This window comes from Peromyscus californicus, unplaced genomic scaffold, assembly GCF_007827085.1.
Source record: "Peromyscus californicus insignis strain IS unplaced genomic scaffold, ASM782708v3 Scaffold_14__1_contigs__length_90479793_seg_2, whole genome shotgun sequence".
Taxonomy (NCBI): Eukaryota; Metazoa; Chordata; class Mammalia; order Rodentia; family Cricetidae; genus Peromyscus; species Peromyscus californicus.
The window spans coordinates 47,938,364-47,951,329 of record NW_026294436.1 but is presented as its reverse complement, the minus strand read 5'-3'; positions in this window follow the sequence as shown (position 1 = coordinate 47,951,329).

Genomic DNA, 12,966 nt, shown 5'->3' with positions numbered 1-12,966 from the left:
CCTTTTGAGCTGCCTGCAGGCTGTGCAGGGTGCTCTGGGTTCCCAGCTTTTGTGAGCTGTCACCCATGCTGGGGTGGGCTTTGGTAATTCAGCTTGTCTTTGAGTCATTTCTGCTGTAGTAATCCCCACCCACATTCCCAGTAAAACTCGTTGGTTCTCCAAGTTGGACTTTGGTGGTATCAGTACTTTGGTCTGTCATAGGTTTCCTATTTAGGGTGAGTAGATTGTGTGTGTGTATGTGTGTGTGTGTGTGTGTGTGTGTGTGTGTGTGTGTGTGTGTGTGTGTGTTGCATACGTCTCCCCAGGAAAAGTTTCACATAAGAGTCATAGATACTCACACATGTTCAGTCTTTCCTTTAGCGCTTACACATGTGAACACAATTGCTTCAGCGCTCTTTTTCTACTGATTCTATCATCTGTGTCCTGCATTTGGGGTTGAATTCTCTTCTCTATGAATACTTCTGTTTCTGATTTTTGGTATACTTTTTATTGTTGATTAAATACTGGATATTGTGCATTCTGTATCACTGGATGCTAGATATATTTGTGTGCCTTTAAATATTCTTGAGCTTTATCCCAAGATATAGATAAGCTACTAAAAAGTAGTTTGACCCTTTTCAGTTTTATTCATGAATTTTGTTAGATAGAAATAAAGAACAGTATTCAAAGTCAACTTTACACTACTTTTGTGGTAAAAGCTTTTAATTATTTTACCTCATACCTCATGAACTTTTTCAGTCAGGACAAAAGAGCTACTTCTGACTCTGTGTGAACCCTTGGAATTATTTCCATCTTCTCAGGCAGAACAGAAAACTTGGGACCTCTACACTGAACGTTCTGGTTGATGTATTTGGATGTTCAGCTGTGTCTCTGTACTTCACAGCATCTGCCAGGCCTCGTGTCTGTCCCTGTTCTCAGGGCTATCACCTTGCCATCTCAAGGTACTAACCTGCCTCGGTCACAGTTACTCATCTATCTCCTGTGATTGTGGTACTTTATTGTCCAATGTATTCTGACTTATGTTTCACCTGGGAGAGAAAAAAATATGGTCCCCGACACTCTATTGTTCTTGGAAATAAAGTTCCCATCATGAAATTTAATCTAGAAAAGAGTCCTATTTTACTATGAGTATTTTTGTCCTTATTTTTTTTTTTTGTATGAGAAAACCATGGCTTGTAGAACTTTAGTTTTAAGCTTACCGAGGGAAACACATTTTAAGAAGTGTTTCTTTCCTAAATATAAGCTTCATCAAAAATGCACTCGAGGCTGGACATTAGACCAGTTTCAGATTTCAAATATCCACATGATTCTAGTCAAGTAATGTGAGTTTTCTATGCCAGGGAACACCTCTGAACGTTTCCGGTGCTCTGTCTGGAGCCTGCCTTTGCAGACTAGGGCTGGTTTCTCGACCTCTTTCATAAGTACTGTCTGTTGAGCCTGCTTTCCCATCCCTTCTAAAGAGATAAGTTACTTTCCTCCTCCTCCTCCTCCTCCTCCTCCTCTCCCTCCTCCTCCTCCTCTCCCTTCTCCTCCTCCTCCTCCTCTCCCTCCTCCTCCTCTCCCTTCTCCTCCTCCTCCTCCTCCTCTCCCTCCTCCTCCTCTCCCTTCTCCTCCTCCTCCTCTCCCTCCTCCTCCTCTCCCTTCTCCTCCTCCTCCTCCTTCTCCTCCTCCTCCTCTCCCTCCTCCTCCTCCCCCTCCCTCCTCCTCCTCCCCCTCCTCCTCCCTCCTCCTCCCCCTCCTCCTCCCTCCTCCTCCCCCTCCCCCTCCCTCCTTCTCCTCCCCCTCCTCCTCTTCCTCCTCCTCCCCTCTCCTCCTCCTCCTTTTTTTTTTTTTGAATGTTTTTAGAGACAGGGTCTCTCTATGTAGCCCTGCTATCTTGAAACTTACTCTGTAGACCAGGCTGGCCTCGAACTCACAGAGATCTGCCTGCCTCGGCCTCCTAAAGTGTTAGGGTTAAAGTCATGCGCCAACGCTGCCCTGCATCTATTATTCCTCTTTAAAATTCTGTCACCTCCAAGCACTTAGGTAGAGCAGGGTTTGTCAAGTAAAATGCTGCCCATGAACAATTGTGGGAAGAGTCAATGAGCAAGTACCTGCATGACTGGATGGGGTCCTGTCCCTTTTCTGACTTTTCCAAAGAACTCAGCAGGAGGCCCCAACACTTCTGGATCCCTCCACTCCACTGACATCTGATTAGCATCGGGGATCTAGGGCCCCCACTGGTTTTGGCAGGGTTCCTCCTCTCTGCACTCTCACAGTATTTTGTAAGAATTCATGGAGTGCCTTGAAGTCTTTGGGCAGAAGGAGCTAACTCTAGCTACATCCACAGCAGGTGGCAATTACTCTGTTCCCTGAAGTCAGAAACCTGAGTTTCCAGTTCTGATTGGAGCGGGGTTTGGGACTGTAAATGTCACCATTTAGGAAGAAAGTCATGAAACTGACAGTCCGGACTCTTTTTTTTTTTTTCTTAACAGATCCATGGCCTAAATTGCTCTTGCTGACCGGATGATGAGATGATTAAAGGCCTCTTCCTGGAACACAGCCGGTACAAGGAGACTGGAGCATTTTATGCCGGGGGGCCCTCTCTGTAGGCCGGTGGGCTGTTGAACAGACTGTAGTGGTCAGACCAGGAAGTTTTCCCTCAGACGCACATTTAAGTCTTTCTTTCAGGTGCAGCTACACCTTCCGTTGCCTCATTCCACAGAATGATGTTTCAAAGGCTGGCTGCTACGGCTCATGGCACGCAGCTTAATTCCTTCTGTTTATGGAGTATATGCTGAATGTTCAGGTTGGGGCTCTACTCGGCGAGGCAGTCCTCAGCCTCCTGTCTGGTGAAAGTCATGGCCCTTAGTCTTGAAGAACACTCAGTAGAAACACTTTAGGACCAGGAGGGTAGTCTTTGGTAGGACTGCTGGCTTCAGGGCCTGTGAGAGTTTAGAGTCCTCCAAGAAGTCTCATGATCCCTCAAGCCCTCCCACCTTCCTATTCAAATCTCAAAGATGTTACTGTAACAGATCTTTCTTTGGACTGCCAGCTCACAAATAACTACACGGAGACTTTTTATTAGTTGTGAAATGTGGGAATTCTGCCATTCGGTCCAATGACCAATTGAATGGAACGGTTTGGCCCAACAGGCGTGGTCTTTTCCAAAGATAAGAGACCCCTTAAGAACCTGTGGAGGAAGGGCTGCGCTCTCTCTTGGGCTAGTCAGAGCAGGCAGCAAGTGGAGGGGAAGCGTGGCTTGCAGTTTGGTTCCCATCTCCCTTGGGCTGAACAGCAGGGCAGCCACAGCTAGATCAGCGGCAGCATCAACCTTGTTCTGTGTCGTGAGTGTACCTTATTGATTTTAATAAACCTGATCCATATCTTGCTATAATGCAACTTGGCGTTAGTTTAGGCTTTTTCCCAACTAGCTCTTAAAACTTAAACTAACCCATTTATATTAATCTACGTTTTGCCACGTACCTTATTACCTCTCAGTACTGTACGTCCAACTTCCTCTGTGTCTGGTTGGCAAATCCAATTCTTTCTCAGAGTTCCTATCTCTCCCTGGAAGTCTCACCTATCATATCCTGCCTAGCTATTGGTCGTTCAGCTCTTTTTGTTTTTGTTTTTTTCGAGACAGGGTTTCTCTGTGTAGCTTTGTGCCTTTCCTGGAACTTGCTTTGGAGACCAGGCTGGCCTCAAACTCACAGAGATCCAACTGCCTCTGCCTCTCAAGTGCTGGGATTAAAGGTGTGTGCCACCACCACCTGGCTATCTTTTTTTTTTTCCTTAGATGAGAAAAGAAAAAGTGTTAAAAAGGAATTACTTCATTTATTAGGAGCTAACTCATTGTACTAATTTTGACATAGTGATTCTAGCTCCAGGGTTTGCCTTGGTGCCCTGCCCCCAAAGGCTCCTTATGGTTAGGAGCATTTGTTTTAGCTCTTGTCTTTTACCTGACAGCAGAAAACAACACAAGAGCAGAAGAAATACAGTGTTGGTATTAGAAAACCCTTATTTTGAATCCTGGACTGATGACTGACAGGCTTTGTGACTTTGGGCAAACTACTTCACCTCTCTGACCCTGAGTTTACTTTTCCATAAAGTAGAGAGAAAGCATCTGCCTTCCAGGAAGATTCTGAGCAATTATGGATATAAGTGCCTGGCAGACAAGATGTATCAGGGCTATCTATTATTAGTCATCCTGTTCTCTCTCTCTCTTTAGTGTAGTCTTCTGACCTCAGTGGGAGCTTCTTCTCCATAACAGCTTCTGTAATTCAGACTTCCTCACTCTACCTTCTCTCTAAATGACTTCAATGTTTACAACATCTATTGTCAAATTAACCATGAATTTATATTGTTTTGTATTCACATTCTTAATCACTGATTATATTGGAAGCCTTGGGGGACATTAGATCTCATGGTGTCCTGTATATTCTAAGCATGCACTTGGAATGAGGTAGAGCTAGGACATCAGTGTGTGCCCCCCCCCCCCCAGTTCATCTATTGGAGACCTCATATCCAGCATATTAACAGGTATATTAATAGTATTTGGAAGTGGGGTCTTTTAGGAATGCAAGAGGATTAGATGAAATGATAGTGGAACACTCCTCCCCAAACCTTTACTAGTGAATATCCAGAAACTTTGAGAAATTAAATATTCCCCAAATCAGATCTTATTTTGTCCGATGGAAGCACATAGCTCCCAACCACTTGTCTCGGTTGTCTTGAACCTTGTGAACTTGCTTCTCCATTTTGCTTGTTTCCTTCCCTTTGCCTTGGAGGGAAAACTATTCATGTATGTGACCATCCCAAATTGTGTAGTGATAGTAGTCAGGTAGGAGATTGTTACCTGAGAAAGTGGGATGAGAGCCACCTCCCAGAGAGACAATCATTTGAACACACATAATCACCTAGCATTTTCTTTGATTTCTTGAGTCTTTCTTGCTAAAAACTTTTTCCAAAGGCTGTGATAAGAACACAGATGGGGGAAAGTGGTGAATTTTTGGATGTGGGGTTATTGACTCTACAGAGCCCTATTTTTCCTCAGTGGTGTGTGTCAAGATCACAAGCTCATCCTGCCATCTTCCTAATTAGTATCATTTCCAGGGTTCTTCAGGGCCTTCTAACTATCTCAACTGTCATCTGGAGTGTGACCTAATATTTCCCTCCTCATACTGCTTATTACCTGAGGTATCAGCACAGTTGAATGGGATGGCCTAGAAGGGACAGACTTCTTAATGATTAGAAGACTAATTTAATCTTAATACAAAAAAGTAATTTCTCTATTTCTTGCATCTTTTCTCAGGTCACTTAATTGTGGTAGTGATGCTGGGTATAGACACGGACAAGTAATAGCTCCTAGTGCTAAGAAGCTCGTGTAGGAGGGTAAAGGTGATATATATATATATATATATATATATATATATATATATATATATATATATATAGTCTGTTTATAGTTAGATTGGAAACATCAATAGCTGAATCTCCTTTCATACAGAATGGGTTTCAAGGTAAAGTCCTGACCTTTTCCCTCCTGGGGTTGCTTAAGGGAGCATGGGTACCTTACCAGTGGCCACACCACTGAAGAAAATCTTCCTCCCCATTCCAGAAACTATTAGCTGATTATAAATACTCATCTAAGGGAGAACTGCATTTGTACTGGAAGGGGAGATGGACAGTACTGTGTTTTTGGGAATCCTAAGACTGAGTTAGTTTATGCAATAGACACAATCTTAACAGTAGTTCTAGGGTTAAGGCAGAAGTAATGTGGCAGATTTTCCTTGTTGCAGTCCCTAAACCCATCCTCTTTCGCCTACAAGAAATTATTATTGTTATTATTATTATTTTTTTACAATTTAAAGCTTGGAAACACAGATCTGGCCAAATGAAGTGTGAGATCAGGTTTCCAAGTGGACTTCTGAGAAGGTCTGTTAAGTGGACTGAGCCATCTCCTACATGGCTTTTCAGCTTCCACCCTCTTTTTATTTTCTGTTAGGGACATAGTTATGATTCCTGGAAGTCGGCCAGACAATTTGTAACAAAGCAACCTGCTAAAGATGGTGGTCCAGAGAAAGAGAGGGAACCTGTGTTCCTGGTGCCACTGTGGAGCCTTAGTCTGGATTCCATACATCAGACATTTCCTTATTAAGAAACAAAACAGAACCCCTACCCTTTAGTTAAGTTTAGCCAAATTTGTGTCATTTGCAGTCACATAAGCTCATGACCAACTCACAGAATATGATGAGGAACTCAAAAGGCCTCCATTGAAATCCTGTTTCTTTCGCCTCTTTCCATGAAGCATTAGGCCAAATTCACATCTCTCACTGAGTTTGCGTGTCCACTTCTGTAAATGTTAGTAGTCATTCTCTGTCTTTAGTCTGTCGTGTTGCTTTGAAACCACACCTCAGCTCTCTGGGTATGCAGTGTTATGACTGTAGCTCTTCCCGACTATGTTACATGCTGGGGACTACATTTCTGGTGTTTCAAAGGCAATCCATGTCCTACTGGGCATTGCTCTGATGGGGATTCTGCATAGTGGCTCCATTCCTGTGACAGGTTCTGTCTGGGTCTCTAGATAACATCCTCTGAACTCTTGATGTGGGTGGCATGCTTCCAAAGTCCTTGCATCTTGCAGAATTATTTGTCTCATGGACATAGGCAAGACTTCATGTGTGGTGCTGTAGAGCTATGTCTGTGCACACACAAGCCACATCTGGGGCAGCTGGGGGTTTTGTGTTAGAATTAGGAGCAGTCACTTGCGGCAGTCCAGGAGAATGAGTGTTGAGTACCTGAGATCCTTGTTCTTAAGATAGACCTGATGGTATGGGCAGTCCCCACTCCCCTCTGAGATTTCAGATATGTCTTCAGGGTCTTCTGTTCTGAGAAGGTTCTTTACCAAGGAGTCATTTGTCCATATTTTTGGACATGTTTCTTTACTTCCAACTAGACAGGGTGTAAATTTTCCATATAGTTTTGCATTATTTCTTTGTAAATTATATATTGTCTTTTGTAGATGAATTTCTAAACAGTCTTAGTAAATAAGAAACACAGAGCCAAATACAGAGTTAATAGCCAAAGAGATCAGAGAAATAGCCATGACTAACTTTAGCTTACCACCAGAAGTAGCTTCCTCAGAGAGAGCGAGCTTCTTCCTGTCTGACTTGTCTTTTTATTGCCTTTCTGTTCTGCCTTCTCATTGGCTCTAAACCCAACCACATGACTTCCTTGTCACTGCCTGTCTATACAGATCTGCAGGTCTCTATGGTTCATACTGGGATTAAAGGTTCGTGTCACCACGCTTGACTGTGTCCTTGACCACACAGAGACTCTGCCTGCCATGTGATTGGATTAAGGGCTTGTGCTACCACTGCTGGACTTCTTTTTATGGCTCGCTTTGACCTCTGATCTCCAGGCAACTTTATTTATTAACATACAAATAAAATCACATTTCAGCACAAATAAAATATCACCATAGTCTTTAAATAATTTCTTTCCTCTAACATCTTACTCTATAGACAAGTATGAAGATCACCATGTAGCTCCTGCAATGTTTTGCTAAGAAGTTTCTTCCAAACATGCTAGTTCATTGTGCTTAAATTCTGACACTCATAAAAACCTAGGTGTGTCCATCTGCTATATGAAGCTGAGTATAGCTACAAATGTGGTCTAACAAAATCACAAGCTTATTTAAAACATTGTAAGACATTTTTTCCTTTTTCTTTTTCTTTTTTTTTCTTTATCCGGCCTCTGCCAGAGGCCAGTTGAGTCCTCAGCCGCTGTGGCTCATCTGCACCTCGGCCCCGGCACTCAGTGAGCTCTGAAGCTCTTTGCTGTTGTGAGCTGGCTCTGTAAGACTTCTTTAAAAGTTCGGTTGAGCATTTCTTGAGCATGAGCTTTGAGGTGCCAATGTCATGTCACACTGTCCAAACTGACATGTTTGCTAGAACGTGAGCACAGTTCTGCCAAGTTCTTTGTTGCTTTATGACAAAGGTGGTTTTTCCTTGTAACTGGCTTATTCCTTATTTCCACCAACATCAAATCAGAATGTCCTTTACTGTTCACAATTCTATGAACATTCTGATCATGACACATAGGATATTCCCCAAATGCCTTCTCTTCTAAGTCCTCTGGTATTACAATGAACACTCCATGTATGGAAATATATGAATTTATTAGCCAATTTCTCAAATTCTCCCGGCCTTCACCCATTGCCCAGTTCCAAAGCTACTTCCCTGTTTTCAGTTATTTATTGTAGCAATGTCCTCATGCTTGGTGGCCTTTGCCTCAGTCTGTTTTATGGTGCTATGGCAGAATATGATAAATTACATTGCTCATAAATCATATCAATTTACTCGGCTCACAGTTCTGGAGGTTGGGAAGTCTAAGAGCACAGAACTAATGTCTGTTGAGGGCCTTCATGCCACATGATCCTGCATCAGAAGATGGAAGGGTGAGAGGGCACGGGACGGGAAAGAAGAAGGAGGAGAATCCATCCAGTCTCATAACACATGCACTCACTCCTACAGTCCTGCTCTCATGACATAACAACCTATTAAATACTCCACTTCCCAATACTATTGCATTGTAGGTTAAGTTACAATACACAGACTCAGGGAATACATATGAGCCATATTATATATAACTGATAATATATTATCAGTTATGGGGTGATTAAATGAACTATGGATGAACTAGTCTAGCACAGTGTCTGGTACCTAGATAAACTGAAATAGATACTTTAAGTTTCGAAGTTATATATCTTCCTAAATGAAGCCATTGAGACTGTTTCATTTAGAGGCACTCTCCATGCTTGGGCTGGACATTGATGTATACTTGAGATGAGCCCTCAGTGTGCAGATGGACAATATTATAAATTATATTTATTTTCATTTTACATTTATACATGATATAATTTATAAATAAAAATTCAGCAAGGCATAGTAGTGCATAACTTTGATCTCAGCACTCAGAAGACAGAGGCAGGTGGATCACTGTTGAGTTTAAGGCCAGCTTGATCTATATAGTGAGTTTCAGGCCAGCAGGGCTATATAGTGAGGCTCTGTGTCAAAAAATAAATTCAAACATGGTTGTATAGTAAAAAGGACTTGACAACTTCAAGCATTACCTAAATTGTCATCATCATCATCATCATCATCATCATCATCATCTAGGATACTTGTTAGGAAAGTGACTCTAGGGTCCTGAAAACGTGAAAGCTGTGGGAATGATCCTCACAGACACTCGGGTTTTAGGATTGATAATTAGAGGAAACTCTTTTTATAGTCCCAAGACTTGTGGTAGCAATTTCATCTAGGATTCTGGATTCTTAATATTGCATTTCTTTTTTGACTCCATATAACATAACAGGGGTCAGCACATGATTAGTAATAAAGGTTATGAAGCTTAAAGCCTGCCTTCATCTGTTTGAGTCTAGACCTGCTGAAGACAAAGTTGAGAAGTTGGTAAAATTTATCTTCATTTTAGAGTCATCTGACCCGACTTTTCCTGCAGGTTCTCTGCACCCTCATAATGATTCAGGTCTTACAGGACCTTTCTTCTTTTCTTCTCTCTCTCTCTCTCTCTCTCTCTCTCTCTCTCTCTCTCTCTCTCTCTCTCTCTCTCCCTCCCTCCTCTTTCTTCCTTAAAAGAAATGTGTATTTATTTATTTATTTATTTATTTTGCAAATTGAAAAATTATATTTCAATGTGATTTTCTTTTGAGATTGTAACTACATTTTTTTCCATCTCTTTCCTCCTCCAGACCCTCCCATAGACCTTTCCTTATTCTCTTTCAAATTTATGGCCTCTTTTTTCATTAATTGCTGTTACATACATTGTGTGTTGTGGTGTGTGTGTGTGTGTGTGTGTGTGTGTGTGTGTGTGTGTGTGTTTCTAAATACCTAAATACAGCATGCTTAGCCTGTATAATGTTACTCGTATGTGTATGTTTTCAGGGCTGACCACGTTTTGTGTGTGTGTGTGTGTGTGTGTGTGTGTGTGTGTGTGTTTCTAAATACCTAAATTCAGCATGCTTAGCATGTATAATGTTACTCGTATGTGTATGTTTTCAGGGCTGACCATCTGGTACTGGATAATCAACTTGTGTGCTTTTCTCTAGGGAAGACTGTTTCTCCATCTCTCAGTTATCTATAGTTTTTTTATGTAGGGTTGAGGCCTGGTGGACTTTCCCTGTCCATGTGAGCTTGTCTATTCGTGTAGTCCTTGTTCAGCTCATATTTAGGCAGTCATGTTGGTGAAAATTTGTGGATGTAACTCCTGACTCTGTGTTTCTTCCTCTCCTTTTGAAATGATACATGAGCCTTAAGTGCAAGAGTTGTGTTGTAGATCTACAACTCTGCATTTTATTGGTTGTAATTTTCTGTCATGGTCTCTGCCAGGACCTTTCTTAATTTCTATTGAGATTAGACCGTGTCCTCATAATACAAGTACTTCTCTTCAAATTATGTGCCTTGCAAAACTGTACCAGTGGTAATACTGTATCTTGAGAGACTACCTGGAAAAATGGATGAGGAGAGCTTAGAATTTGGAGTCATCTATGTAGTAAATACTCAGAAGCACACGTTGAAGACTTACCACTTCACAGGCACCATCCTAAGGACTGAGAACCTGAAATGAGGAGGAAAACAGTTTTTACTTTGAAAGAATATGAAGTTTAGGGTAGAGAAACACACACAAACCATTAGATACAGAGATAACTGTTGTAGTATGGATACTATCTTTATATTTCCTGTTGCTGTAACAGAACATTTCCTTTTGGGTTCCTTATCAAGAAAACAATTGGGAGGCAGAGCCAGGTGAATCTCTGTGAGTTCAAGGCTAGCCTGGTCTATAGAGCGAGATCCAGGACAGGCACCAAAACTACACAGAGAAATCCTGTCTCGAAAAAACCAAAATCAAAACAACACACACACACAAAAAGAGAACAAATTGATTTATCACAGTTCTAGAGGCTGTGAAGGTCAAGTTTGAGAGTCTGCGCTTGGTCTTTCTGATACAGTACTCTGCAGGTCTGAAGTTGTGATGCAGGGTTGACATCAAGAAAGAGCAGGCATGTTAGAGAGCTTGTTTTATAATAAAGCCCCTTTCTTGATAACTCATTAGGCTGTGAATTGATTAATCCAGGCACAAGGGCTCTACCAATCACCTCCTACTGACTTTGGAAATAAAAGTGTCCAATACATGAATTTTTAGGGAACAGACATTTAAACAGTATCAGACATTTAAACAGTATCAGATCTAAGCAATTCCCAAGAGAGAAGGGCCTGTCTCTATTTGGAGGAGACAAGAAGGGCTTCCAGAAAATGCAGTCCAAGAGCTGGAGGACAAGCAGTTTACTAAGAGGGATTCTGGACAAATTGGCTTGGCAAAGACCCAGAGCGTAAAAGAGCTGGAGAATTTAGAAAATTGAATTTTTTTTTCTTTTTTTTTGTGGCGTTGTTTGTGGTGGGAGGTTAGGAAATATGGTTGGGGCCCAGCTATGCAAACATGGCAGCTTTATATACTCAGAAACTGAGCCATGAAAAATTTTTAGGCAGAAAGACACCCAAGGTTTATGTATTATATCATTCCAGCAGCAGAAAGAAGAACAGATTAGAGTTAATATCAGCCTGGGGTCAGAGAGAAAGAGAGAGAGAGAGAGAGAGAGAGAGAGAGAGAGAGAGAGAGAGAGAGAGAGAGAGAGAGAGACCTGGAAAGTAAGTAGAGAGAAAGAGAGACCTCTAGAAAGTAAATAATATTGACCAGATGAGGGATAGTGAGGGCCAGTGATGGAGGTGGGGAGAAGAGGGTGGGTTTGAAAAGTAAGGACTATGAATCAGAAAGAGTTGGTGATTGACTTATATAAATAGACAGAGAGACTCGGTTTCTAGCTTTAGTCATCAGGTGAATGGTAGGACTGCTTCTCGGAAATAGATAAGTAGTTACTTGACCTTTCTAAGTCTCATTTCTTTGTTTATAAGATGGTAATATAATGTATCCAAGGGGCATTCCATTCATGAAGACTACCAAACCATAATAGCGATCCAAGAAAATCATTCTTTTAAAATATTAGAATGCAGAATTTACTGTCCCCAGGCAACACAATGCTGACAACTGCATGGATCTTCAGAAAAGCTTTAGTTATGGGTGTGCATACACGGAGCCTTGGTACTTACAATCAGAGGAAGGAAAAGCAAAGCACTATTTGTAGTTATCTGCTTTGGGATGTTCTGTATGGCAAATGTGTTGCTCTGATTGGTCAATAAATAAAACACTGATTGGCCAGTGGCCAGGCAGGAAGTATAGGTGGGACAAGGAGGAGAATAAAGCTGGGAAGTGGAAGGCTGAGTCAGAGACACTGCCAGCCGCCACGATGACAAACAGCATGTGAAGATGCCGGTAAGCCACGAGCCACGTGGCAAGGTATGGATTTATGGAAATGGATTAATTTAAGCTATAAAAACAGTTAGCAAGAAGCCTGCCTCGGCCATACAGTTTGTAAGCAATATAAGTCTCTGTGTTTACTTGGTTGGGTCTGAGCGGCTGTGGGACTGGCGGGTGAGAGATTTGTCCTGACTGTGGGCCAGGCAGGAAAACTCTAGCTACAGTTATCTAAGGATAGAGGATGGGAGTATGGGGTGTAAGGCCGGGGGTGGGCATGGGAATATGGTTTTCAACGCATTTCCTTTTATATAGTTTATCTGCTGCCATGACTGTATTATTTAAAAACATTAAATTCAAAAGGATAAACTTCTGGCTGACTTTAATGGTAGAAACTTAGGCATGTGTTCAGTGGTTCCCACCCAATCTCTTGAGGTTCTTTTACCTCCATTCCTGTGTATGGAGGTGAAATCAAAAACAAAAACGACAACAACAACAACAAAAAAACAAACGCCAGGCGGTGGTGGCGCACGCCTTTAATCCCAGCACTCGGGAGGCAGAGGCAGGCGGATCTCTGTGAGTTCGAGGCCAGCCTGG